Here is a 25,497-nt window from a genome sequence, read left to right as displayed (position 1 = left end):
TGGACTTATGTTTGCCTAATACAAATGTAATTAGTTTAAAGTCGTGCAAAAAAAGTCAGAGGGTTTTTTTTCCCCTCTATAGCAGAATAACAATGAGGTGTTGTGGTCTGCGCTGCAGAATGTTCTGACTATACAAAGTAAAATTGTGTCAAACAAATGTATCATCACATTATGTACACTCCCATTTTTTATGAGATGAACTCAAAGATCTAAAACTTTTTCCACATAAACAATATCACCATTTCTCTCAAATATTGTTCACAAATCTGTCTAAATCTGTGACAGTGAGCACTTCTCCTTTGCTGAGATAATCCATCCCACCTCACAGGTGTGCCATATCAAGATGCTGATTAGGCATCATGATTAGTGCACAGATGTGCCTTTGACTGCCGGAATATAATATTAAAGCATATTCTGCTGCTTTGATACTGCAGAATGGTCTGACCACACCTTGAACTAAAATCAAGAATCAGCATGTCAAACATGCACATAAAACCACATAGATCACATAATCAATCATATCTGGAAGTGAAGGTTGACAATAATCTAATAGCATATTGTAGCGCTCCTATACTGGAGAATGATCTGACTGCACATTAAACTAGAATCAGGATTAAAGTTTGCAAACATAAATACATCGTTACATTACATGCATATCATGATCAAGAACATCTAGAAGTTTGATTTGGAAATTCATCTACAAGTGTAAAGTGTTGTTTTTGTACTGGAGAATGGTCTGACTGCATCTCAAACCAAAATCAAGATTAAAACAAATCGAACATAAATATTTAGCCACATTTTGAGTATCATATCGAATCACAGCTGGAAGTTTGGGTTGAGAAATAATCTGAAAACACATTCTGCTCCTTCTGTACTGCAGAATGGTCTGACTGCATCTTGAGCTAAAATGAAGATGAAAGTATGTCACATATAAATATATCACCACATCATGTACATATCATAATGAACCACAGCTGGAAGTGTTTGTTTGAATGTAATCTGAAAGCATATTCTGCTGCGGAATGGTCTGACTGCACCTTGAACTAAAACCAAAATTAAAGCATGTCAGACATAAACATCATGCATATATCATAATGAATCAGGTTTGACAGTGTGGGTTGGAAAACAGTCTTAAAGTATAAAGTGCTGCTTCTGTACTGCAGAATGATCTGACTAAGCGAAGCTATTCTTGTTGCAGATTTTTAGTTAAGGTGACCTTTAGCTGAGCGATGGCGTCCTGAGCGAGCCCATGGTTTGGTTCCTGTCTTGGGATCCTTTGCTGCATCTCATTCCCTAATTCTTGTTCTTCAACTTTCCTGCCCTTCTTTGCTGTTTCGTTTTTTAAAAAAAGGAATAAAAATGCCACCAGAAATGATTATTTTTTGCGACTGATTGGGAAAGAACAAGCCGTACCTGTCAGGTCTCACCTTTTTATGTGCTTTAATGTCTTGGTTTGTCACAGTAGGTTTTCTGCTTTGGGATTTAGAGCTGCTCAGCTAAACAGCACTTCAAGCTCAAGTTTGGGCTAATAAGATCACCTGGGGTTTTGTGTAATAGACTGTATTAATAGGACGTCATGTTGAAACCTTTTAAAGCCAGTGTGCTGAATGCAATGATCACCATATAATCAATCCAGAGACTCTGTTATTAGCTTGTATCTTAGAGCTGTCCTCCGTTAAGAAAGTGCACTTCCACTGTCTTTACTGCTGACTTTGACGTGACTTTGCACAGCAGGAGAGTGTGTTTGAATGTAGAAATGAGAGGAAAGTTGGAGGAGACAGTGGCTGACAGCAGAGAAAGAACGAGGGGGAGGAAGGTGAGAGGGAGAGCTCGCTTTTCATTATGGAAATTCTGATGGACAGTCTTCTCCTGACAGAGGCCACGAAGCAACACTGTAGGCGAGAACACAGAAGATGGAGGCATTTCTAGAAGAAGGGGAGCTTGTTTCCTCCAGACTTTGGGGTTTAAAAGTAATTTGTAGACTTTGTTTTGGCCCGTTAGCTGCACCGCAGAGCGGCATCTGCGATTATTGTCCAAGCCTTCCCCTTTTCCGATACTCGGTGTGAGATAAGAGGCACCGCTAACTGATCAGGAGCTCAGAGATGAAAGGGAAACTCTGCAGGAATGTTTAGCCTCAACGTTGACGTCAAAAGCTAAAGCGGGAAAAAAATATGTGTTCTCTTTGGTTTGTCATGCCACAGAAGACTGAACCACCCAGCTGAATTTAAATGAATAAAAACAAGTCTATAAATTTCGAGATGGATGATGGTGGTGATCGTCAGTTTTCCATCACTCTTGTTGACAAAATCGATCCACATTTTTGTCATCTCATCAATTCTAGGAAATGTAAATAAGAAAACTGAGCTATTCTGCAGATTCTGGGAAAATGCATTTGCATAGGGAGTTAGCAAACAATAGCAGCAGCAGTGTGTGTAAAACAAGTGAAAGAACCGCTGGTGCTAATGTGCTAATTATAATCCAGTTTAGCATTATAGTGAGAGTCTGTTTGTTATGTATAACTAAGTTTATGTTTTTTAGGAACCAATTTCAGATTTTTTTCCACCGATTTCATTAAAGGTTGCAGTGTTTCCACTATATGCAATTACATTTTAGTTATCTAAAAAGCCACACAATCAAAATTTGTCTGTGATCGTCAACTTTATGGGTAACATGTGAATTTTACACAACTATAATGACGTGAAAAGTGAGTCATAATGTGTATGGCTGAAAGAATCCAGTGGTCATGGGACACATGATGCCAACTGGTGTCTGAAAACTCCCAAGAAACTCACTTCTTACATTAATTTCTTTCTGTTCCTCTTATTTTTGTTAGCAAAACGTTTTGTAGCTGCAGTAGTAACTCGGAAACAAGTGAAAGAATGTGTTAATGCTAGTCTAGTTTAACATTATAGTGAGAGTCTTTTTGCATTACTATTCATACATTTTTCCTGATATTTATCGTATTTAGAAACAAATTTCTGAATTTGCTTTGCAGCAATTTTATTAAAAGTTGCAATATTCCCACTGTATGCAATTAAATTTAAGTTATAATAGCCAAAGAGACACAATTGGTCACTAAACGTAAACTTTATGGGTAAGATGTGAAGCTTCAATGAATGATGTGAAGCAAGTTGCTGTCGTAAAACTTCCAATAAACTCACTTCTTACATTTTGTCCTTCTGTTTCTCTTATTTTTATTAGTAAAACGTGTAGCTGGAGTAGTAACTCGGAAAAAAGTGAAAGAACTGCTAATGCTAATGATGCACTAATGCTAATCCAGCTTAGCATTATAGTGAGACTCTGTTGCATTATTGTTTATAATTTTTTCCTCATATTTATCATATTTAGAAATATATTTCAGAATTTCCTTTGCACAGATTCTATTTTTATATTATTATTTTATAAGTTGAAGTATTTAAATTTCAGCTATCTAAATAGCTGAGCAATTAAAATTGGTCACTACTCTTCAACTTTATGGTTAAGATCTGAAGTTTAAACAAGTAAAATCTCCTAAAAAAGTGACAATTTGGGAATCATGAAAGACAAGATGCAAACTGGAGTCTCTAGTGTCACAGACAATTTAGAGAGAACTCGGTTTTTCTATTATTTTCCTTTTGTTTGTCTTATTATTATTACCAAAAAGTTATATTTTTATAATTTTTTTGTTGCTGAAGGCTTTACTAACTCCCATTTGGATCCGTTTACCTCCACGTTTCTTTCCAACTAAATGTTTATAACAAAGCAACAGGTAATACTAGCAACAGGTAAATAGACTACGCAATTTAATTTAGAATATTGACACCATTATTTCAGTATCATTCTTCACTGTATGTGTGTTTTTATAGGATCCCTGGTATGACTACAGACTCCTGTCCTTTCATTACATTTTATTGTTTCACAAATCCGCTGGTCGATTTTATCTGCTTTTTATTCACTCCCATTGGATGCACTTTGCATCCAAATCCACATCCCTTCTCCTCGGCTGAATTGCTCCCGAAGTATTCATTGCTGGGAGGTGTGGTGCATATTAAATGAAACGCTGTGACTTGACCTTTCCAGCTACTCCAGTTGCACGTTTGTGAGATAAAGTGTGAAAATAATCTTGAATTTACATCAAATTTAATCAGAGTTGCAACCTTCATGCGGCTCTGTGTTCATCTCCACACATATTAGTCTTGTCATTGCATAGATATGTTAAAATCATATCAATGGAAAGAGCAGAACAGAAACTTTGTAATTTGCTGGTTCCATATTTCCCCAAGTAATAATGTTATGAAGACAGATGTTCTGTGAAATAACAATTTCACTCAGCCGTTCACACACGGCTTCTGGGCTGAATAAGTCATGAAGTTCAGATCGATTCATACAGTCGTCTCACTGCATATCAAAACAACCGGCAGAACTCAATCTTTCCTCCACACTCGTTGTTTATCTGTGCACCATAAAGTATACAGTGCCTTGTGAAAGTATTTGACCCCCTTGAACTTTTCAACCTTTCGCCACATTTCAGGCTTCAAACATAAAGATATAAAATTTTAATTTTTTGTCAAGAATCAACAACAAGTGGGACACAATCGTGAAGTGGAACAAAATTTATTGGATATTTTATACTTTTTTAACAAATAAAAACCTGAAAAGTGGGGCGTGCAATATTATTCGGCCCCCTTGCATTAATACTTTGTAGCGCCACCTTTTGCTGCAATTACAGCTGCAAGTCGCTTGGGGTATGTCTCTATCAGTTTTGCACATCGAGAGACTGAAATTCTTGCCCATTCTTCCTTGCAAAACAGCTCGAGCTCAGTGAGGTTGGATGGAGAGCGTTTGTGAACAGCAGTCTTCAGCTCTGCCCACAGATTCTCGATTGGATTCAGGTCTGGACTTTGACTTGGCTTTATTTGTGAACCATTCCATTGTAGATTTGGCTTTATGTTTTGGATCATTGTCCTGTTGGAAGATAAATCTTCGTCCCAGTCTCAGGTCTTTTGCAGACTCCAACAGGTTTTCTTTCAGAATGCTCCTGTATTTGGCTCCATTCATCTTCCCATCAATTTTAACCATCTTCCCTGTCCCTGCTGAAGAAAAGCAGGCCCAAACCATGAGGCTGCCACCACCATGTTTGACAGTGGGGATGGTGTGTTCAGGGTGATGAGCTGTGTTGCTTTTACGCCAAACATATCGTTTTGCATCGTGGTCAAAAAGTTTGATTTTGGTTTCATCTGACCAGAGCACCTTCTTCCACATGTTTGGTGTGTCTCCCAGGTGGCTTGTGGCAAACTTCAAACCAGACTTTTTATGGATATCTTTGAGAAATGGCTTTCTTCTTGCCACTCTTCCATAAAGGCCAGATTTGTGCCGTGTACGACTGATTGTTGTCCTATGGACAGACTCTCCCACCTCAGCTGTAGATCTCTGCAGTTCATCCAGAGTGATCATGGGCCTCTTGGCTGCATCTCTGATCAGTCTTCTCCTTGTTCGAGGTGAAAGCTTAGAGGGACGGCCGGGTCTTGGTAGATTTGCAGTGGTCTGATACTCCTTCTATTTCAATATGATTGCTTGCACAGTGCTCCTTGAGATGTTTAAAGCTTGGGAAATCTTTTTGTATCCAAATCCGGCTTTAAACTTCTCCACAACAGTATCTCGGACCTGCCTGGTGTGTTCCTTGGTCTTCATGATGCTCTCTGCACTTTAAACAGAACCCTGAGACTATCACAGAGCAGGTGCATTTATACGGAGACTTGATTACACACAGGTGGATTCTATTTATCATCATCAGTCATTTAGGACAACATTGGATCATTCAGAGATCCTCACTGAACTTCTGGAGTGAGTTTGCTGCACTGAAAGTAAAGGGGCCGAATAATATTGCACACCCCACTTTTCAGTTTTTTATTTGTTAAAAAAGTATAAAATATCCAACTAGAAAAGCACTCGGAGAGCGCATACCTCCGCCATGCCGTTTGTCTGTGTGTCCGTCTGTGTGTCCGTCTGTGTGTGTGTGTGTGTGTGTGTGTGTGTGTGTGTGTGTGTGTGTGTGTGTGTGTGTGTCTGTCTGTCTGTCTGTCTGTCTGTTAACAGCATAACTCAAAAAGTCATGGACGGATTTTCACCAAATTTCTCTGTCCAATTGAGAGATGGCCTGGCCTGGCGGCCTGGCGGCCATCTCTCAATTGTCCTTCGACCTTCAAAAAATTCCTGGATCCAGACGGTGATCCGGATCACCTCCAAAATCTAATCGATTCTTACTCTTGTTCTTCCGGACATCCTGTAAAAATTTGGTGAAAATCCGTCCATGACTTTTTGAGTTATGCTGTTAACAGACAAACAGACACACACACACACACACACACACAGACGGACAGACAGACAAACAAACTCCGGTGATTACATAACCTCCTGGCGGAGGTAATGATTTCATTCCACTTCACGATTGTGTCCCAATTGTTGTTGATTCTTGACAACCTCACTGAGCTCGAGCTGTTTTCCAAGGAAGAATGGGCAAGAATTTCAGTCTCTCGATGTGCAAAACTGATAGAGACATACCCCAAGCGACTTGCAGCTGTAATTGCAGCAAAAGGTGGCGCTACAAAGTATTAATGCAAGGGGGCCGAATAATATTGCACGCCCCACTTTTCAGGTTTTTATTTGTTAACAAAGTTTAAAATATCCAATAAATTTTGTTCCACTTCACGATTGTGTCCCAATTGTTGTTGATTCTTGACAAAAAATTAAAATTTTATATCTTTATGTTTGAAGCCTGAAATGTGGCGAAAGGTTGAAAAGTTCAAGGGGGCCGAATACTTTCACAAGGCACTGTATATGAGGCTGACAGTATATCCTACTTTTTTTATTATAAAAAAATAAATGCAAAATAATGAATTTGCTTGATGTAAAATCTGTGGTCAAACAGTTAAATTTCCACATATGAAAATAACCTTCAGTATGTGAATACTTTAGACAATGAAATATTGACCGATTAAATGAAAGATAAATTAATTATAAAATAAATAATGAAAAAATAGTGTGCCAAAAATAAAAAAATTAATTAAAAAATGTAAAAATAAATTCCAAAAAAATAAGAAATAAAATAAATAGAATTAACAAAATTTAATTTAAAATGATGAAAATTTACACAAATATTTGCAAATAATTACATTATATATAATATATAATAGTTAGATTTCTTTAGCAGCTTTAAATATGGTAAAACTGGGTAATTTTTTGGTCTCGCATTATAATAAATAAATAAATAAAATTACTACTTGTTAATATGTACACTCTTGATGTGGACTTTATCCACACTTTTGGCTTTTTTGATTGGTTTTTACAGTCAGTGTGTAAATTAGTGCAATTTATTTCTGATTTTACTAGATGTTATCTGTAATTTAACAAAACAGATCCAAAAAAATATTGACCATATTTTTGTTTTTGTTTTACCTAAGTTTCCTTTTAAATAGTAAAAAATATCAGTAAAATTGTTTTTTTTGCTGATTTAAATACAGTAAAATATAGTGTAATTTTACAGCTAAACATTGTAAAAAAAAGAAATATAAAATATATATTTGTAAAAATACAGATTTTTAATGACTTTTGCAATTTTTGCCTGTTTTTTTTCACAGTGAACTTGTAGTTTTTCCTGTAATTTTACTAATTATTATCTACGATTTAACATTTAGCAAAGCAGAGAAAATCTGTTAAAAAAAACAGCAAATAATCAAGAAACATGCATTTTTCACTGTGTATTTTTTCCCCAATTTCTAAAACTCAGAATCAGACCATTAAGATTTTAATATTGTCAGATTCCAGATAATCGCTCTCAAATATTTGTGATGACAATACATCTCTCCTACCAGCGTTCTATGAAGAGATACAGACATATAATAGCATAATTCCATACTTCAAGATGCTTTTGTTTAATAAAAAGACTTATTCAAAAACATTCTATAAGCATTATTATATCAAATCAGAAGGATTTGGATAGAATGAGCTGTTTAAAAAACAAAGTACAGCTTGTATGGAAAACCATTCTATTGACCAAGATAAGAGCTTTGAGATCAAAGAAATTACCATGAAAACAGCTGACAGCTCATGGGGGGTAATTGAAATGTTTTTTGCAAGAATTTGTTTGCATGATAGAAGTACATCTGGGATTGTTTCAACGCATTTCAGCCTGCACTAATGCATTTAATCTAATGCATTTAATCTCTACCTCTTAACACTAATACCATGATACTTCATTTATTGATGCCAAAGTGTTGCAGCTCCTTCAGCATATAGAAACTTAATCTGTGGATTCTGGGCCTGCAGGACTCGCTGCATTACAATCAGTCGTGTGAAAAACCATCTCAGCTCTTCAGTATCCTCCTCTGTTCAGCCTGGAGAATTTATGACCACTTAGTCTCTTTCATCTGCTCTGAGATTTCACAGAACATTCACCATTTTACCGGCTTCTTCTCCATGTGTGTAGTAAAAAGAAAAAAGAAAAAGAAATGAAAAACTGCCAGAATTGCTGCCAAAAGAGCCTAACAGAAAGCGCTGATATGAGACTATGATGCTGTTAAAAACACCGGGTCAGAAATACTGCTTCTCTGCATCCTCCATGCTGAAAATTCATAAATATCCCCTCCCCCCTCAGCTCCATGCGTGGGATCTATTTCATTTCTGTGCCTTTTAGTTTGTTTGTTTGGCGTTTCTGATTTATTCCGCGCTTCGCTGTGAAATTGAGGTGACGTGACAAAAGTTCCAGGTTGGATCAGAGGCTTTGATGTTGCAGTTATTTAACTGGTGTCTTTGCAAATTGAACTGGCAAGAACACCTGCGCTTTCACAAGTTTTCACATCTCATCGTCTGCCAGGCACAAATACCACTACAGCTGGAAAATTTAATACAAAAATCAGTTTAAAGGATTTTTCTGATTATTTCCAAACTTGTAAACATCCCCTAGCGTGACTGTCTGATCGGTAAACTCCATCCGTTATCATCACGAGGCTTCAGTCGAGCTTCTTCTCGAGGAAACATCTGATACTTGCTTTTACCTTCCTAATAAATTCCACTCCGCTATCTGGCCTCCTGTTTTTCCATCTGCAGCAGAGCAGAGTAACAGGCAAAGGTAATAAAACAAGCTGGTGTTCAACGTGCACTGCAAAGACAATCCATGTGAACAATCCACGCTGTACCCCTGGACTTCATGGATAGCAGTTCAGCATTTTGCTATTTAAAGGGGTGTTTATACTCCGGCTAGTCGAGGTTATGAAGCCCTGCAGCAGGTTTTTAAATGGGATAATTTTCCAGTCGGTCCAATTTGAGAGCAATTTTGTTGAATTATTTCATTGTCTTTGTGGTTATTGACTACAACTGTGGAAATTATTGTTCTGGGACACTGTGCTTGTAGCTAAGTGCTAACATCAGCTCGCTAATATGCCCCAAGTGACGGTACTTACACTACCATTCAAAAGTTGGTCGTCATCCAGACAATTTCATGTTTTCCATGAAAACTCACACTTTTATTCATGTGCTAACATAACTGCACAAAGGTTTTCTAATAATCAATCAGCCTTTCAACACCATTAGCTAACACAATGTAGCATTAGAACACAGGAGTGATGGTTGCTGGAAAAGTTCCTCTGTACTTCTATGTAGATATTTCATTAAAAATCAGCTGTTTCCAGCTAGAATAGTCATTTACCACACTAACAATGTCTAGACTGGATTTCTGATTCATTTAAAGTCATCTTTATTGAAAAAAAAATGCTTTTCTTTCAAAAATAAGGACATTTCTGAGTCGCCAGATAGCTCAACAGGTTGAACGGGCGACCCATGAATAGGGGCAAGAGTCCCCGACGCAGCAGCCTGGGGTTCGATTCCAGCTGATGCCCCTTTGCTGTAGATCTACCCCCTATTCTTCTCCCTACTTTCCTGTCTGCCTCTTCACTAACCTGTCAAAAAATGCCCCCCCAAAATATAAGAAAATTTCTAAGTGACCCCAAACTTTGGAATAGTAGTGTAGATGTATTTTATGTTTAGTTGTATTTCCTCTGATGTTTCCTAGACATTGTCACTATCCCCTTTGCTACTGTAGCACTGTAAATGTATCCACTGTGGGATTAATCAAGGCTAATCTTATTCAACCTTAAATTGAATGAAAATCTATGTGATTGTTCTTGAGACATTTCACTTAATAAAACTGCAACATCCACTTGGAACGTCCCGAAGAACTCCTTAAAGACCACTTCACGAGGAAAAAAATGTTTTTTTCAACCTTGTTAACATGTCCTTGACATTGAAATCGCAAAAACACAAATTCAGACTTCTTGGTTTTACAAACTTAAAGAACCAACCCTGTCAACCTGAAGGGTCGTGCTTTATTCTTATTCAGAATCAGTTTCTCCTTTGAACATGTATCAGTGAAGTGTGTAGAATAGTTTTACAGTTTTTGAGGTTTTGGTGAGGCAAGGAGAAGTGACACATATTGTGATTTTAGCAGTTTTGCTTATCTGTTAATACTTAAGAATAAAGTTTTAGGCACTTCTTCTACTACTGCAAACACCAACATCCAGAGAGTTTTCCTGCGGCCTTCAAATGATCCTGCTCTGGAACTGAAACTGAATTTATGAACAATATGCTGTAGCTAAACAATCAGCTGTGTCGCTTATAATCATGAACCCATGTATAAATATGTATAAAACTAGAAGCTAAGCTGTGGAAAACATTTCTCTGCCTGTGTGTGAAGGACTTTCGCTGTACATTTCCACAGACTGATTGTGTTTCAAGACTTGTTGCACTCCAGCTTCAAAGACTCCCTCTGAAAATGCATCATAGACAAATCTGAGGCAGAGTTACTGAGATAAAAAATGTGCAAGATAACGTTTATGTAGCAATATTAAATAGGAAATCTATGTTTTTAATTTGTCCAGTACGCGAGCAGAACCGATAGCGTCGGAGCACATTGATCCTTCGATCTTTCATAATTTAAACCCTATGGCCTGTGTAATATGTTTCTGTCCATAGCAGGAACTTCATAGATCTGATTTAAGCATTTTTAAGGCTTGAAGGGATCATTTTTATGCAACTTTGATGCACATAGTTGAATTTTTAAGGGGTTAATCAAAGACAAGAGAGGGACTGGGAGAAGGTACATTCTTGTAATTCATACTTAATTAATAGCTAATGAAAACAGGGCTAACTTTTGGAACACTAACTACGTAAGTTGAACCAAACATTTGGTTAACATCAAACTAATCTTAAAAACAATCCATGACAACATAGTTCTCTGGACGATTCACTGGACTCGTATATCCCGATAGAAATAAATGTGTTCACCCTTGGACTGAACCGTCTGATCTGGGCACCAGCTATTTTCCCCTCTGCTCTGTCCTCTACGTGGACTCCTCATGGTCACTGAGGCGGTCTGATACTAACGCTGACACTGTTATTAAAGTGTCAACACTGTGATATCATTGGTGTTGTATCGTGCTGTTAGAAACAGGCTGTGCGACCGTTTGAAACCCTCGTCCTATAGACTGACCTCCATGAAATGCATGTTATTTGGTCAAAGTGGTACCTTTGGGCCCTCCAGGTCAAAGAATCCTGTGGAGAGGTAGCCATTTTGTGTGTGTATATATATGTGTGTGTGTGTGTGTACATGTTAATGTGTATGCATTTCTATGGGTTTGTGTATGAAGGAGAATGTTTGTATTGAATTTTCACTCTTCAGCTTCTGACTAATGGCAGTGGACTCTGTGTAGTTTAGGGCCTAAAGGTAACCAGAAAATTAATGGAAACTGAAAGCAAAGATGGACATAAAAGGAAACTTATTACTGAGACTAATGCTCATTGGTCCATCATGGGATGTTTGTTTGTTAAGGCCTTTATCTTCCCCTTAGACTTGAGGGCAGCACAATGAAGTGAGATTAGGGGTTAGCAGCTACACTACTGTTTAAAAGTTTGGGCTCACTTAGAAATGTCCTTATTTTTGAAAGAAAATCATTTTTTTTCAATGAAAATAAGATTAAATGAATCATAAATGCAGTCTAGACATTGTTAATGTGGTAAATGACTATTCTAGCTGGAAGCTGTGTTCTAATGCTACATTATGTTAGCTAATGGTGTAGAAAGGCTCATTGATGATTAGAAAACCCTTGTGCAGTTATGTTAGCACATGGATAAAAGTGTGAGTTTTCATGGAAAACATGGAATTGTCTGGGTGACCTCAAATATTTGAATGATAGTGTATGTTGAGCCAAAAGTCAGATTTTTTTTTTTAATCGCACAGGTGTTTCTTTTTTTAGCTAGCTAGATCTCCATGGTACATACACTGTGGAGCTAACCTGGTCCGGAGCAGGTTTTGTTCAGAGTTTCTGATTTAAATCGGCTGTAAGAAGTGTCTCCTTTCAACCAGAGCATTTACTGACCATTCTTTGTGTGATACAGATTATCAGCTGAGGGAAAAGGTTTTATCTGTAAACATGTTAAGCTGTACGTGACTAAAATCACTGAATTAAGCAGATACTGAATTTCCCTTCGGGGATGAATAAAGTGATTCTATTCTAGATACAGTATCACACACTGTATGCATCATGTTGCCATGGGAACCCAACATGTATTCAGCTGGTGATGCAGAAATTGTAGAAATATGTTTTTATGTTTGGTCCGTTTCCATGCTGGTACAGCAGCTGATAGAGCACTGATTGCAACACTAATAATTCTACTGGTTTAGAGAGAATATTCAGTCAGTAACATTAGCATTCATTTGATTTGGGCACAAATTGAAATGATTTCCTGCATTATGGGATACTGTCAGACCTACATGCGCTTCAATATAATATCATGTTTAAATATATGGATTTTAAAGTTTAATAACTTCATTGTGCAGCTGTGAGAAATAATCAGCTGCACTTTTTGGAAAAATAAACATACGAACATGTTTGACAGTTTGCTACCAGCATTCCTGTCTTGCATCATTACCAGTAGCAGCTTCTAACCGTCATACATTTTTATATTCCTCATTGTTCTCCATTAGAATAACCTGACTGAAGCAGCTGAACACGGTCATTTTATTTTGTGTGGAAGAAGAGTCAAATGATGCGTTGAACGTCTCATTTTATGTGAACGTACACATAGTTTGAAGCTGAAAAGCTGAGTTAACAAAGAAAGCTGAAAATCACCTTCGTGTAATACCCGTTAACTCTGACTGAGGCTTCAGTTTTTGTCAAGGCAACTTACACAAAGAAAGCTTGGTTGTGTTGAACTTGGTCCGTAATCCAGCCCTTTGGACTCTGTTTACCTTTCCCGCCACAGGTCAGGTCAGAAATTCTGTTGATTTCACAACAAAACTACGTTCCTTTCAAGTTATAAATGCAGAATGCAGAAACTGGCTGTTTGCCCAAAGCTAAAAAGGAAAAACAAGGTCTGAGGAAGAAGAGGAGTCTATTTGCTGCTGTACAATGTAAATTTCCCTGCTGTGGGATTAATAAAGGTTTAATCTATCTATCTATCTAAAGTTTGACCATCTAAGAAATAGAAAAGAATAGGAGCCTTCAGGGACTGTTTAAAATCAGACACGTTGTAATTATTCTCTTTGTCGGTCTTGGCAGTGTTCCAGTTTCTGTTCAGTTTATTTTCATTCAAAAATATTCAAGGCAAGGCAGCTTTATTTGTAGAACGTTTCATACATGTGGGCCACTCAGTGTGCTTTACATTACAACATTCAGACCATTGGAACCATTCAGACAAGCATAAAAAGAGCACAATCAAAATGACAAATATAATAAAACATAAAAAAGAAAAGGAAAACTAGAAATATATTTAAACAGAAATTACAATTTGCATTGAAAACAAGTTAAAACAAGCTATAATATGAAAGCAGTGGCAAACAGAAAAGTCTTGAGCTTTGATTTAATTTCAGGGAGTTTGTTCCGGATGTGAAAACAGCTATTAAATCATGATTGAACAAAATTTGTTACCCTGGTCCTTCAGCACGCAGAACATTTTGCAGTAAATAGATAAATTGGCTAAAAAAGCCACAATAAATGAAAAAATAAAATAAAAAGCATGAAAAATACTTCCATTAATAACCACATTTCAGGGTGTCCAGAAACAAAAACAATGAAAAAATACAGAAACAGCCGATTAGTCATGTAAGTTAAGTGTCAGAACTTGTTCAGAAAAGATGTCAAGTGCATTAAGTCCTTTTTGAAAGACTCCAACACCATCGTAAGTGAACTTTTTTGTGATATTAGGTCAGTTTTTTAAAATTTCACCATTTGCTTTTACTTTTCCTCATCAAATACTTCAAAATGCACATAAACATAGTAAGTTCTTTAAACACATTTGCTCCCAGCTGACCACATATTTCATCCTGTGTTGTATTCAGGTTCTCTTATATAGAAGCACAAAGCCAGCTGCTATCACCAGCTGTCTGTTCTCCAGCACCTCTTTAAATCCCTACGTAGATTATAAGGACATCAAGTGTTCTCTGTAGGTGCACAGATGGAGGAAATAAAGAAATGTTGGATATAAAAACAACGGTTCTGATGAGCCGAGTCAAAGAGTAAAAGCCTCAACACTTAAAGTCCATGCAGGTGGAGCGTCTGCTGTGTGGCGGTGTTCAGATATACAGACTGTCTGTGCGAGCAGGGGAAGCATTAGGAGGGTAAGATATATAGCAGCAGGGCTTCAGGGCTCAGCAGAAGGGAGGAAGGTGATAATTCACGGCACTGCAGCTCCTCCATGTGAGCCAGGAAGCCTCCGACCCCCACCGCCAGCCGCACACTGTGTCAACACGTCCTCAGCATAAATATTAATCCCTCTCAGGTTGATCTGCTGCTGATTGGGCCGCTTAAACCGGCTCAGAGGTTTGTGTTTGTCTTCCAATTTTCTGTGTCCTGCCTGCAGACTGGGCTCATCCCGGCGGTCATGTCGTCGCTCCTCCCTCCTGTGATTGAAGCACAAAGGCCAAAGCAGACCGATAAGCTAATTAATTAAGAATAGGTCACACAGCGATCCTCGATCATTAATTCTACTCTGACCCCATTTGGGCCCTGATGTGCCGCAAATGAATGTTGTTCCAGGGACGGCAAAATGTATTACAGCAAATAACCAGAGTAATATCGCTTGTGTCTGTCAAACACGATTTTACTAGTTGAAATCTGTGGTCACTTAGAGGTTTGGTGAACTACTTCTGGATGTCAATATGATGAAAACAATTCAAGAGTGCTGTTGCTTTTCTATAGGACATACTGATCTGGCTGCACCATATCATTATTCTGCTATAAGGGAAGGTGAAAAAGGCTGTTGCTTGTTTGTATTTCTTCAAACCAATCGCAGGTAAACGAAGGATGCAGCCTCGATGTTGGCTCAAAATAGCGGCGAGTGGATTTGTTTTGGTGGAGAGTGATGAGCGCTGTGATTAAAATGGATGATTCACTAAAAGAAAAAACTGTCATGGCTGCCTCACTGCAAAATTCAAATCCTCAGCAAAAGTGTGACAGGCTGTTGTTCCCTGTTGTGAAGGAAATACACAGATAGCAGATAAGAGGAAGAAAGCCGAGTGAAATGATTGGTTTATAATGCCCGGTGGGTCAGACTAATACTTAGATGACTTTATTAATCCCTGGAGGGAAATTAAGTAGTGAAGGCAGCATGGATATTCGGCAAAGGGATAAACAACAAAACAACACAGAATATTAGGGTGTAAAATAAATTAATGTAATAAAATAAAAATAATTACATTAAAATAAATCAAATAATTAAATTAATAAAATAAAATAATTAAATTAATACAATAAAATTTAAATAACAAAATAAAGTGAAATAACATTAAAAATATGTAAAATATAATCTAGAACAAATCAACAGAATATATGAGAGTGACAGAGCATGGAAATGAGAATGTGCTTGGGTGTGCAAACGACATAAGAAGGTAGAGATGAGTTTACAGATATAACGAATGATGTTTAGAATATAAAGTGGTTTAATATCATGATTCAAGAGCAAAAACTAAAGATATGGAATCTTGCAGGACCACAGCTGAACAGCTTGAGTCATGCCACAACCAGAATTCAAATGAAAACCACCAAAATTCACAAATTGCTGCTGCTTAAAACTGAAACCTATGAAGCTGAACCTCAACACTGACATGTTTTGCAACCAAGTTTGCATCCCTTCTTCTCAGTTAAACTGCTCTTGAAACATATATTGCAGCCACGATGCAGCACGCATCCAATGAAACTGCATGACTTTTCAGACGATATACAGGGTGGCCCTAAAGTCTGGACACAAAGCAAATCATTACCTATAATGTTTTTGCCTCCACAGAGTAAATATGACTTTGTGTCAAGAAGAAAGAGTTGAACTGGTGCTTCTCAGTGGACGTGAATCATGGACATATCGAAAGATAGGGTTAGGGAAGTGATCTTTTTGGGGCTAACATGAATTTTAGTCATGATCAGTTCTTTAGTTTCTGCTGATACATTTGATTGTCCAGAACAAGGTTTGTCCATGACACACCAAGTGTCATACACTATACACGATATTGATGCATATAATCCATCACAACCCCACAGAGGATGAAGCAGCGTATAGACAATGAATGGATGATCTGTCATAATAATAATAATGCAGATTTAAATAACAAAGCTCTTAAAGGTTAACTGCTCAAAAAGCTTGGATGCTAATTGTGAAGCAGTTGTGTGTCACTACACAGCTGTCAGAACACAACGGGGGAAGATTGCAGTGAAAAGTCAGGATAGACACAGATACCAAACACAAAATCAAAGGTGGTATTTTTATATTTTATGATTTTTAAGCTTGTAAACAGATGTATAAACTATATATCATCTGAGCCTGAAAATAAATCATAAGTGATGCAGCACCGTGTATCTGACTGACATGTTCGATGACGTGGCTCAGATTTATAGCATCATGCAGCCTGTTTGCTGTGTTCCTTATACAAATAATATCCAGATTTAAACTCTGCCGACCATAAGCTGGAACTATCACAGTGATTGTGCTTGATTGGGCTCAGAACTGGAGGTTCGATTTCAACAGATCCTTCCTGCTGTCCTTCTGCGCTGATGCTCTCAAGTCAAAGCTGAATACGTCTGCTCCACGGCTCATGATGGCCTCAGAAAGCTGCTGGAAGGAGCTCAGGAGCAGTATAAATACTCTGACAGCGAGTCTGATCAAGACTTATAGAGCCTGTAAAAGCAGGCAGAACAAAAAGGTTCTCCTGGGAACTACACAGGTGATGCTCTGAAGCAGGAGGTCTGTGACGGTAACAAGACACCTCCTTGTCTTCCAGCGGGAATCTGAAGCTCTGACATTCACGTTGACATTTCATTCCAGCGTTTGGAACACGGCTGTCACAGAAAAGATGGCTTTTTGGTACTGTATGCGTGTTTTCGCCTCAGTGAGATTGTGATGTTCAGGACAGATTTATGGAGGTCATGCACCTGTCCTCGACACATTTATCACCTCTTTACGAATACAGGCCAGTTTTTAATCGTGTTAGTGGTGCAGTTTGGAGGCTGGTTGGCACAGAGCTTCAATCGAGAATGAAATATCTGAATTTCTGAAAGTCTGAAATTATGTCAAGATGTAATAATTCCCACACAGTGAGTCCTTACTGTGGTGATTCTCTTGACTTTTGCTTCACACTGTAGCGCCAATATGAAGTTGACATTTGTGGTTGTGATGGGAATAAATTGACTTTCAATGTCTTGGTCAAAACAATATGGATTGCTTTTGTATCTACTGTGTGGATTGCTCTTGTATCTGTTGCACACATCCAAAATCCTCCCATGAAGAATTCAACTATTTTCGTTCTTGTTAACTTAATAACCCTCGGAACAGAAGGCAATTTTGGGGTATGTTTTGTTTTTGTTTTTTGCCCCTGTTACATTTTTCGTCGCTGTGAGTGCATATCTAACTGCAACATGAATGTACAGAGACCTCAAGATTGTCCTTTTTGCATCATAGAAGGATTATATTACCACAAGTCATTAGAAAAATACAACAAAAGCTGTTTTTTAATCATCATTTATTTTACAAAAGTCTTTAAAAACCGAGAAACAGCATTTTCCCCAGTGCCAATGGGTGCTACCAACACTGAGAACATACGATAGATGTCTTACTACTTATATTTTTTTCATTTCGATCCTGCTTCATGCATACACAGCCTGCAGTTCAACCTAGTTCTGCTAAAGAGTCCCCAAGCTTTTTTCATGTAAATGTTAGTCATTTTAGTCGTTTGTTGCTTCACAGCTGCAACAAAGAGCGCTAATTTTTTTGCTTTTTACAGAATTTGGTCGAAGCAAGGTTTATTTTTGGCATTTTTTTAAAAGCAGACGTGTAGAATAAAGTCATTTATTTCATGACATGTCATGATTTTAACCTTAATTTTATCAAAGTTTGAATATCAGTTTAAAAACCATCATGGTTTGTGTATACAGACTCCTGTTTGCTACGATAACCACAGTTACAAACTGCAATTATTCACATGAATACATGAGGTGACCTGTGTAATCGGGGTCATTTTTTATTTATGAATGATCACAATGGAGGATAATGCATTTTCTATGTGCAGGAGGGCACTTACTGGTTCCACGCCCCATCTCACCAGAGGAAATGGAAGCAACATGTAAACCAACAGATGAATGCAGTTGAAAGTATTTTAATGAATAGGGACTCTGGGTAACAGCATAAACAGTCACAGGGCTCAAGAGGAAGAACAAAGAGATGTAGATTACATCCAATAAATAAATTAAAACAAAAGAGAACAAAATTAAATCCTGTGATGACTTACCAGTGCCTAAGCAGGAATTACAGCAGGGAGTAGCACCTCTTGTGTGATTGATTAACCGTGTTTGCAACTACGGAGTGGATAAATGTAACAGCAGCAACTTAGAACCTGACCAGCCTCGAGTGGCAAACTCTTACTTTAACATAGTAGTTTACAGAACCGCAGCAGATAAAGTTTGTTGGCTGCAATCTACCACAGTAAATGTGGCTGAGCTTTTAAACCAGTCCAGCAAAGTGTTGAATGCAGTTTCTTCTGGTTGACATGATGTGCTATAACTGAGGGCGTTAGAAGCAGAGTGGTCTAACTCACAAAAAATCCAAACTGAGATTTATATAATTTCTGCAATATTTTATGGTCTAGATTTTAGTTGCAAGTGGTCTAACCCACAACCCAAATATGGCATTACAGTGCCGCCTCCAATGTTAGACCATTCTTTAAAACACTAAATTTCGAACCCATTTTTCTCGAAAACTACAGAAAGTGTGTTAGACCACTCTGCTTACAAACCCTTCAATTAATCTATATAAGTCCATTTAATTTGAAAAGCCAGCACATGTCACATGATGTCACCCAGTTTAACTGAACCAAAACTCTGACTTTTACAAAAATTTGTAAAACTTAAACTGCGACTGCGTAAAAACCATAAAATCAATCAAATTCAGGTTTAGAGGAATAACATTTAAGGCTTTGTAGGCTGTTTAAACTTTGAATTATGTTTCTACTGTAAAATATACCAGAGCTGCAGAGTTCCAAAGATGGTTTGATTTTGGCAACACTTCCACTTCGTTTTAATATGTATTTTTAATCCGAAGGAACAGTAATAACGGCTACAACACAGTTGAATCTAGAGCTGATTTTATTCTTTTAATGGGCTAAAAAAAGGCCAAATCAGGCAAGAAAGTGCAATAACTTTGGAACTTCTCATCTTGCAGTGTTTACTTAGCATATTTTGGCTTGTTAAACTAACATGTTGATGTTGTGAAACACTGTTTTTCGTTGTTTGTATCAGCTAAATAGTCTTAGATACGATATTCTTAACTACACCTCATTGTTCTCTTTGGAAAAAAGAGAACAATCAAAGATGCTAACGCTGAAAGAATACTCGACTTTGAATGTATTGCAGCCTGCTATCTTTTTGGTTTTATCCATCTGATATTAAAGAGTCCGTTTAATTGGCTGTGTTGGAGTAATGCTGTTGTAACAAAGAAAAGCTGTAATGCAGACTTTTCTCCTAATGAATTTCCACAGAATTATCAATCACAGCCACCTTCTTAAAATGAACTGTATTTGACTGCATATTTCAACTAGTTTGTGGATATCTTTAATTGAATATTTTTACTCAGACACGAATTGGATTAAAATTATTTGAGTGGAAACGCCAAATCTCTTCTGCCGGTAGTCATTTCAATTGTGGGTAAATTATCTCTGCTTCTGTGTATTAGTCAGACGTGTAACAATATTTATTTTCTGGCGCGTGGAAGAATTTCGCTGATGTGGCAGCACTCTCAGCAAAATAATGCACACACACATTGATTTATAGCATGCTGGGCTGAAAGGAAACTGTTGCAGTGATTAGTGACCACCACCTATGGCTTTAATGAAGCTGATTAGAAGTCCTAAACCGAGATAAGTGCACAGTTGACTTCCCTTCTTGGCGATGTGTGCACAGAGGACAAGATCTGACTCCATCATTCACTTCTTTTATGGCTTCATAGCAATGCACTGCGATTAAGTTTGAACACCTGTGTCAGCCCAGTGTAGTAAATATGTTGTTAGAACTGCCATTATAAAGTTAACACACAGAGACCCTGAAGTTCTGTCAGCCAGGATCCAGCGATGGAGCTAATTTATTGGGTGTTTTTGTGGTTGTATTATTACAACATGGCAGAGGTTCCCCCATTCTCTCTGTGGGCTTCGTGTTTTAATACCAAGCTCTGCCCTGCGAGGTCAAACCCAATCTGTGGCATCATCGTGTGCAGTCAGTATTTACAGCGTTGGCATGGCAATCTCCAGTCATCTTTCTCGTCCTGTTATTTTTAGAGAAAAGCACCTGTGAGGAAAATAATTTCATAAACAACTTCACAGACTCAGAGAGTGCAGGGATGTGAGGAACCGTTGAAATCTTAACTTTAGCAAGAATCAAGTTCTCTGACTTTAAATGGAAGGAGAGCTGGAAAACACACAGTCTCTGACCTTGCCGTATACGGATTATTGGGTGTTGTTTTTGTTGGTGTGTTGCAATAATTAGCAGTAAATTTAGTGATTTATGATTTGTTTTATTGTACAACTAATTAAAACAGTTCTTGTAATTTAGCTGAATGTGGAAGAAAAACATTAAACATCAGGAAACATCAGCCCAGCTGTTACTAAACCCCATTATATGCTACTGTTCAAAAGTTTGGGGTCACTCAAACCAATTTTTTTCAATGAAGATAACATTAAATGAATCAGACATACAGTCTAGACATTGTTAATGTGGTAAATGACTATTCTAGCTGTAAACAGCTGATTTTAATGGAATATCTCCATAGGGGTACAGAGGAATATCTCCAGCAACCATCACTCCTGTGTTCTAATGCTACATTGTGTTAGCTAATGGTGTTGAAAGGCTAACTGATGATTAGAAAACCCTTGTGCAGTTATGTTAGCACATGAATAAAAGTGTGAATTTTCATGGAAAACATGAAACTGCCTGGGTGACCCAAACTTTTTGAACAGTAGTGTATTTAGACAGTTAACAGATCACCATTAGTATACTATGTTAATATGCTAGATTACTCTGCAATGCATTTAAAAAATGTGGTTCAAGCTGTTTCTTAATGTTACGTAGGTGGTCACAAATCTTGATGTAAGGCTGTAGAGAAGAACTATCTGAAATGTATGTGTTAGACTTATTTCATGACTTTTAGTAGATTCTGTAAATATTTGACCACAATGCTGAATTTCAAACAAAGTATCATTGTTGAGAATGTATTGAATAGACCTTGTGAAGAAAACGGGTGCTCCAGAAATTATTTACAAAGCCGTATAATACAAATTAGCGTGTCAAGAGGATGTAGCGGGGCTCCACAAACTCCAAAAGATGATGAGTACCTGTTTTCTCTACTTGCATGTCAGAAAATGTTTTGTAGATTCACTGTAGTACCCGGTTGTTCCAGTAGGTGGAGCTTATTACTGTCTAATACTGTAGCCACAGGCAGTACAGGGTTGGCAGCAGAGAGCTTTGTTGGGTTGTCGTTTAGCTAGTAAAGGGGCACCATGACAAAGACTTCTGAGACACTTATGACCTCCACCCGCTGCTCATGTGTTTGAAATAAGTTGGGATTGACAAAGACACGTTTCTATATCCCAGCTGCATATGTACGTGTTCATGACTAAATACACGTTTCTTTTGACTAAAAGCACAACATTAGCACAAGATAAACGTTCATGATGCTCAGATTGTGTTACCAATTAATCGTGGATTTACTGACAAAGCTGTGGACTATTAACAAAATTATTAAAAGATTTATACCCTAATTTCATGCCACAAATTTCTTACCTTCATTTAATACAAGCACAAAATTTCAAACTGTAAGCAAACGCCTGTGTTGTCGATGTTTGATTATACTATCCAAATAGTATAGTAGTAGTTAATAGTAGTTGATCCACACCTTCCAACCAATCAAAATTGAGAATTCTCATCTGCCATGCTTTAATTAATTTATTCCAACATACCTGTCTCAGAAACGTCTCCTTTACATACAACCCATTTGCAAAAACAAATATAATCTGTGGTAAATGTAATGCTGCTGCTGAACACAGTAAATCAAGTCTTGTTAATTAACCATCATTAGCCCCTCCCTGGGACTTTGTTATGGTCGATTAATACAGAACAAAAACACAGCAAAAATCACAATTTGTTGGTATAATTGTTGAAAATCAATTAGCAATAGATCATCTTGACTTCTATGAGACCGGGTTGGGAGGAAAATGGTTTATGAGCCACGTCTAGTAAATTCAAAGTTATTTATAAAGCACTTTTAAAACGACAGGCATTGAGCCAAAGTGGTTTTCCAGTAGAGAAATACGACCGTACAATATTGTGTATAGCTCTGGAAATAATAATACACCACTTTGACCACAGTTTTCCGCCTTTTCCTTCGTGTTTCTTGGTGGAGCCACACTGCCTTTTTTTTTTCTTAAATTTATAGTTGACCTGTTTTGCTTGTTCTGAGCTGGTTAACTATGGCTCTGACACTGCATCTGTCGTCATTAAGCACCAAGATGGCTTTATTCTTGTCATCTCATAAATCTCTTCTTTGAGACCTTGTTCAATCATAATTTAGCTTGGATTATCTGTTGACTTTATATATGAGGTTTATGCTCAAAATACTGGTGATTGAACGAATGTTTTAGCTATCTAGTGATAATATTGACAATTTAGCAGTTTCAAAACATCATATTTCAGACATAATTTACTTTATGTATTGAATTTTAGGTAGACTTTTTCATGTCTTTTAGAAGAAAATGTAAATAGTTAACCAATACGATGAAAGTCAAACAAAATATCATCGTTGAAGATTTATTAAATAGACTTTGGAAAGAAAATATTAGGTGCTCCAGAAATTATTTCTAAAACTGTATAATACAAATTAACCTGGATGGATGGATATATGGATGGATGGATGGATGGATGGATGGATGGACGGATAGATAAACAGATGGATAGATGGATGGATGGATGGATGGACGGATGGATAAACAGATGGACAGATGGATGGATGGATGGATGGATGGATGGACGGACGGACGGATAGATACTTTATTATTCAGTAGGGAAATTCAAGCTAGCTTCAATGACTAACTTCATTGTTGAGGTTAAGACCCGACAAAGATTTAGTTTGAGCCACAAATTGGGGACAAAGAAGAAGAAAAACTCCCTTTCAATATGAGGGGATGTCCAGCAGAACCAGGTTCAGGGAGGGCAGCCATCTGCCTCGAGTAGTCGGAGTGAGGCTAAAGGGGGGGGAGAGAACAGGATGGCAGAGACAAACGGAAAACAAACAAAAGATCATCAACCATAGACCAATTGATGGAACCTGTAGCCTGCAGCTCCAGAACCACAAATATCTTCAGGTACAGAAAGAAAGGACAGAAGGGACAAAGCTCAAAGTTATTAACTTGCTAAAGTGCTTTTAAGTGCTTGAAGGAAGTGACAAACAGTTCATGCTGTTTTTAGAATCCATAGTCACCGACCTGTTTGTTTCTCCGGATCTCTGCAAAGTGGATCTTTTAAACCAGCAGTGAGTCTTCTGCTTCATTTCTGGAGTGTGTTTTTAGCACCATCCTCCAATCCAGCAGGATTAGTCATCGCTGGTGGTTTTTTTGCTTGTTTATGGAAAGAGGTTTCTGACCACCGTGCGGGCCTATTATACCCAGCAGCTCAGCCAGCCATTTGCTTATTGTTTTTCAGGAAGGTTTTGCATAAAAGTCATTAGACGAGCTATTCTGAGCTGCAGGTTTTCAGAGAAGTAAGGTGCAGTGGAAGTGTAATGTGCTGTACAGTACATCGGTGTGACCCTGACACCAGCAGAGTGGTTTATGGAACACATCGAAGAATGGCCTCATGTCTGTTGTAAAATTGTCTCTCTGCTTTATGTCTGCCCTGTGTTTTCCAGTGGAATTAAGCTATAGCAAAGACAAAGCACGTGGCATTTAACCGAGCCAGTTCTGGATCCGACTTTATCTGATTTGCCTCCGTATCGATTGGGTGTCGCGGTGGTCGCCGGCATTGTTGTTTGTCACTGCGATAAGAGGAACAATCAGATTATCTGGCATTTAACAAAACCGAGCCAAAGCATGACCTCACACCTGGACCGGATCCAGCGAACCGACCCACCTTACCAGATCTGCAGTCCTAAAAAAGAAAGAAAGCTCTTCGTCTCCGGGCGTCGCCTTCCTCCAGCAGGCCTCGTTAGCAGCAGGCCGCAGGTGTTCCACTCTAGTTGAGTGACGACCGATTTCATTAAGTCCCTCAAGTGCCAATCTGCCCTTTAATATGACAGCCAGAGACAGACTTTTGTGGTCCAATGCGCCCTTGAGTTTAGCATCCAGGACACGGACCTTTCAGAGAAACACTTGCGGTAAGCATCGCGGCGATTAGGATTCGTGCGAGGTAGCGCCGTCGTTCACCTTGGGCGCTAAACAGTTGTTGACTCTGGTCAAACCGGGACTCTACAGCTGATAATACAGCTGGCCGAGAGTTGAGGAGGAGGTGAAGGCACCGAGTGGAGACGGAGGAGGGTAAATATGGCATCGGGCCTGTTTCTTTTCTCCTGTTTCCGCCTCGCACAGGCAGACACGGACCCCGAAGCTGTGACTTTGAAGTGGCGTCTTTGATTAAGGAGTTAATTAAAGAAAAAGCCGCATGCAGGCGAACAGATAACTGGAGAAAAAAAGAAAAGGAGCAGGCGGCGAGAGGGGGAGAAAGGAGCCAGATACAGAGAAGTGTAGAAGTGATATTGGCAGCTCGTAAGTTTCTCAAGTGCCAGAGTCGAGTCTTTTCTGATTGGCAGAGGAGCCAGCTGGCACAACGGGTACAGATATGAAAGCAAAAGGAAAAAAAAAGAAAAAACACAAGAAACCTGCCACCCACATGTGTGAACAGCACAGTTTCTGTCCTGCTGCAAGCTGTGGTGTTAGCGCCACAAAGCTGTAAT

General features: G+C 38.2%; 1 protein-coding gene across 3 annotated transcripts in view; it reads left to right on the top strand.

Annotated features, from left to right (window-relative positions):
• whrna (whirlin a) overlaps positions 1-25,497 on the top strand; it is a 246,904-nt gene that overhangs the window by 173,615 nt on the left and 47,792 nt on the right. The gene's annotated exons all lie outside the window — the stretch shown is intronic.

The sequence above is a fragment of the Acanthochromis polyacanthus genome, chromosome 18 (genome assembly GCF_021347895.1).
Source record: "Acanthochromis polyacanthus isolate Apoly-LR-REF ecotype Palm Island chromosome 18, KAUST_Apoly_ChrSc, whole genome shotgun sequence".
NCBI classification, from domain to species: domain Eukaryota; kingdom Metazoa; phylum Chordata; class Actinopteri; family Pomacentridae; genus Acanthochromis; species Acanthochromis polyacanthus.
Note: the sequence above shows the minus strand (reverse complement) of the source record. Positions and strands in the feature narration are given on the sequence as shown.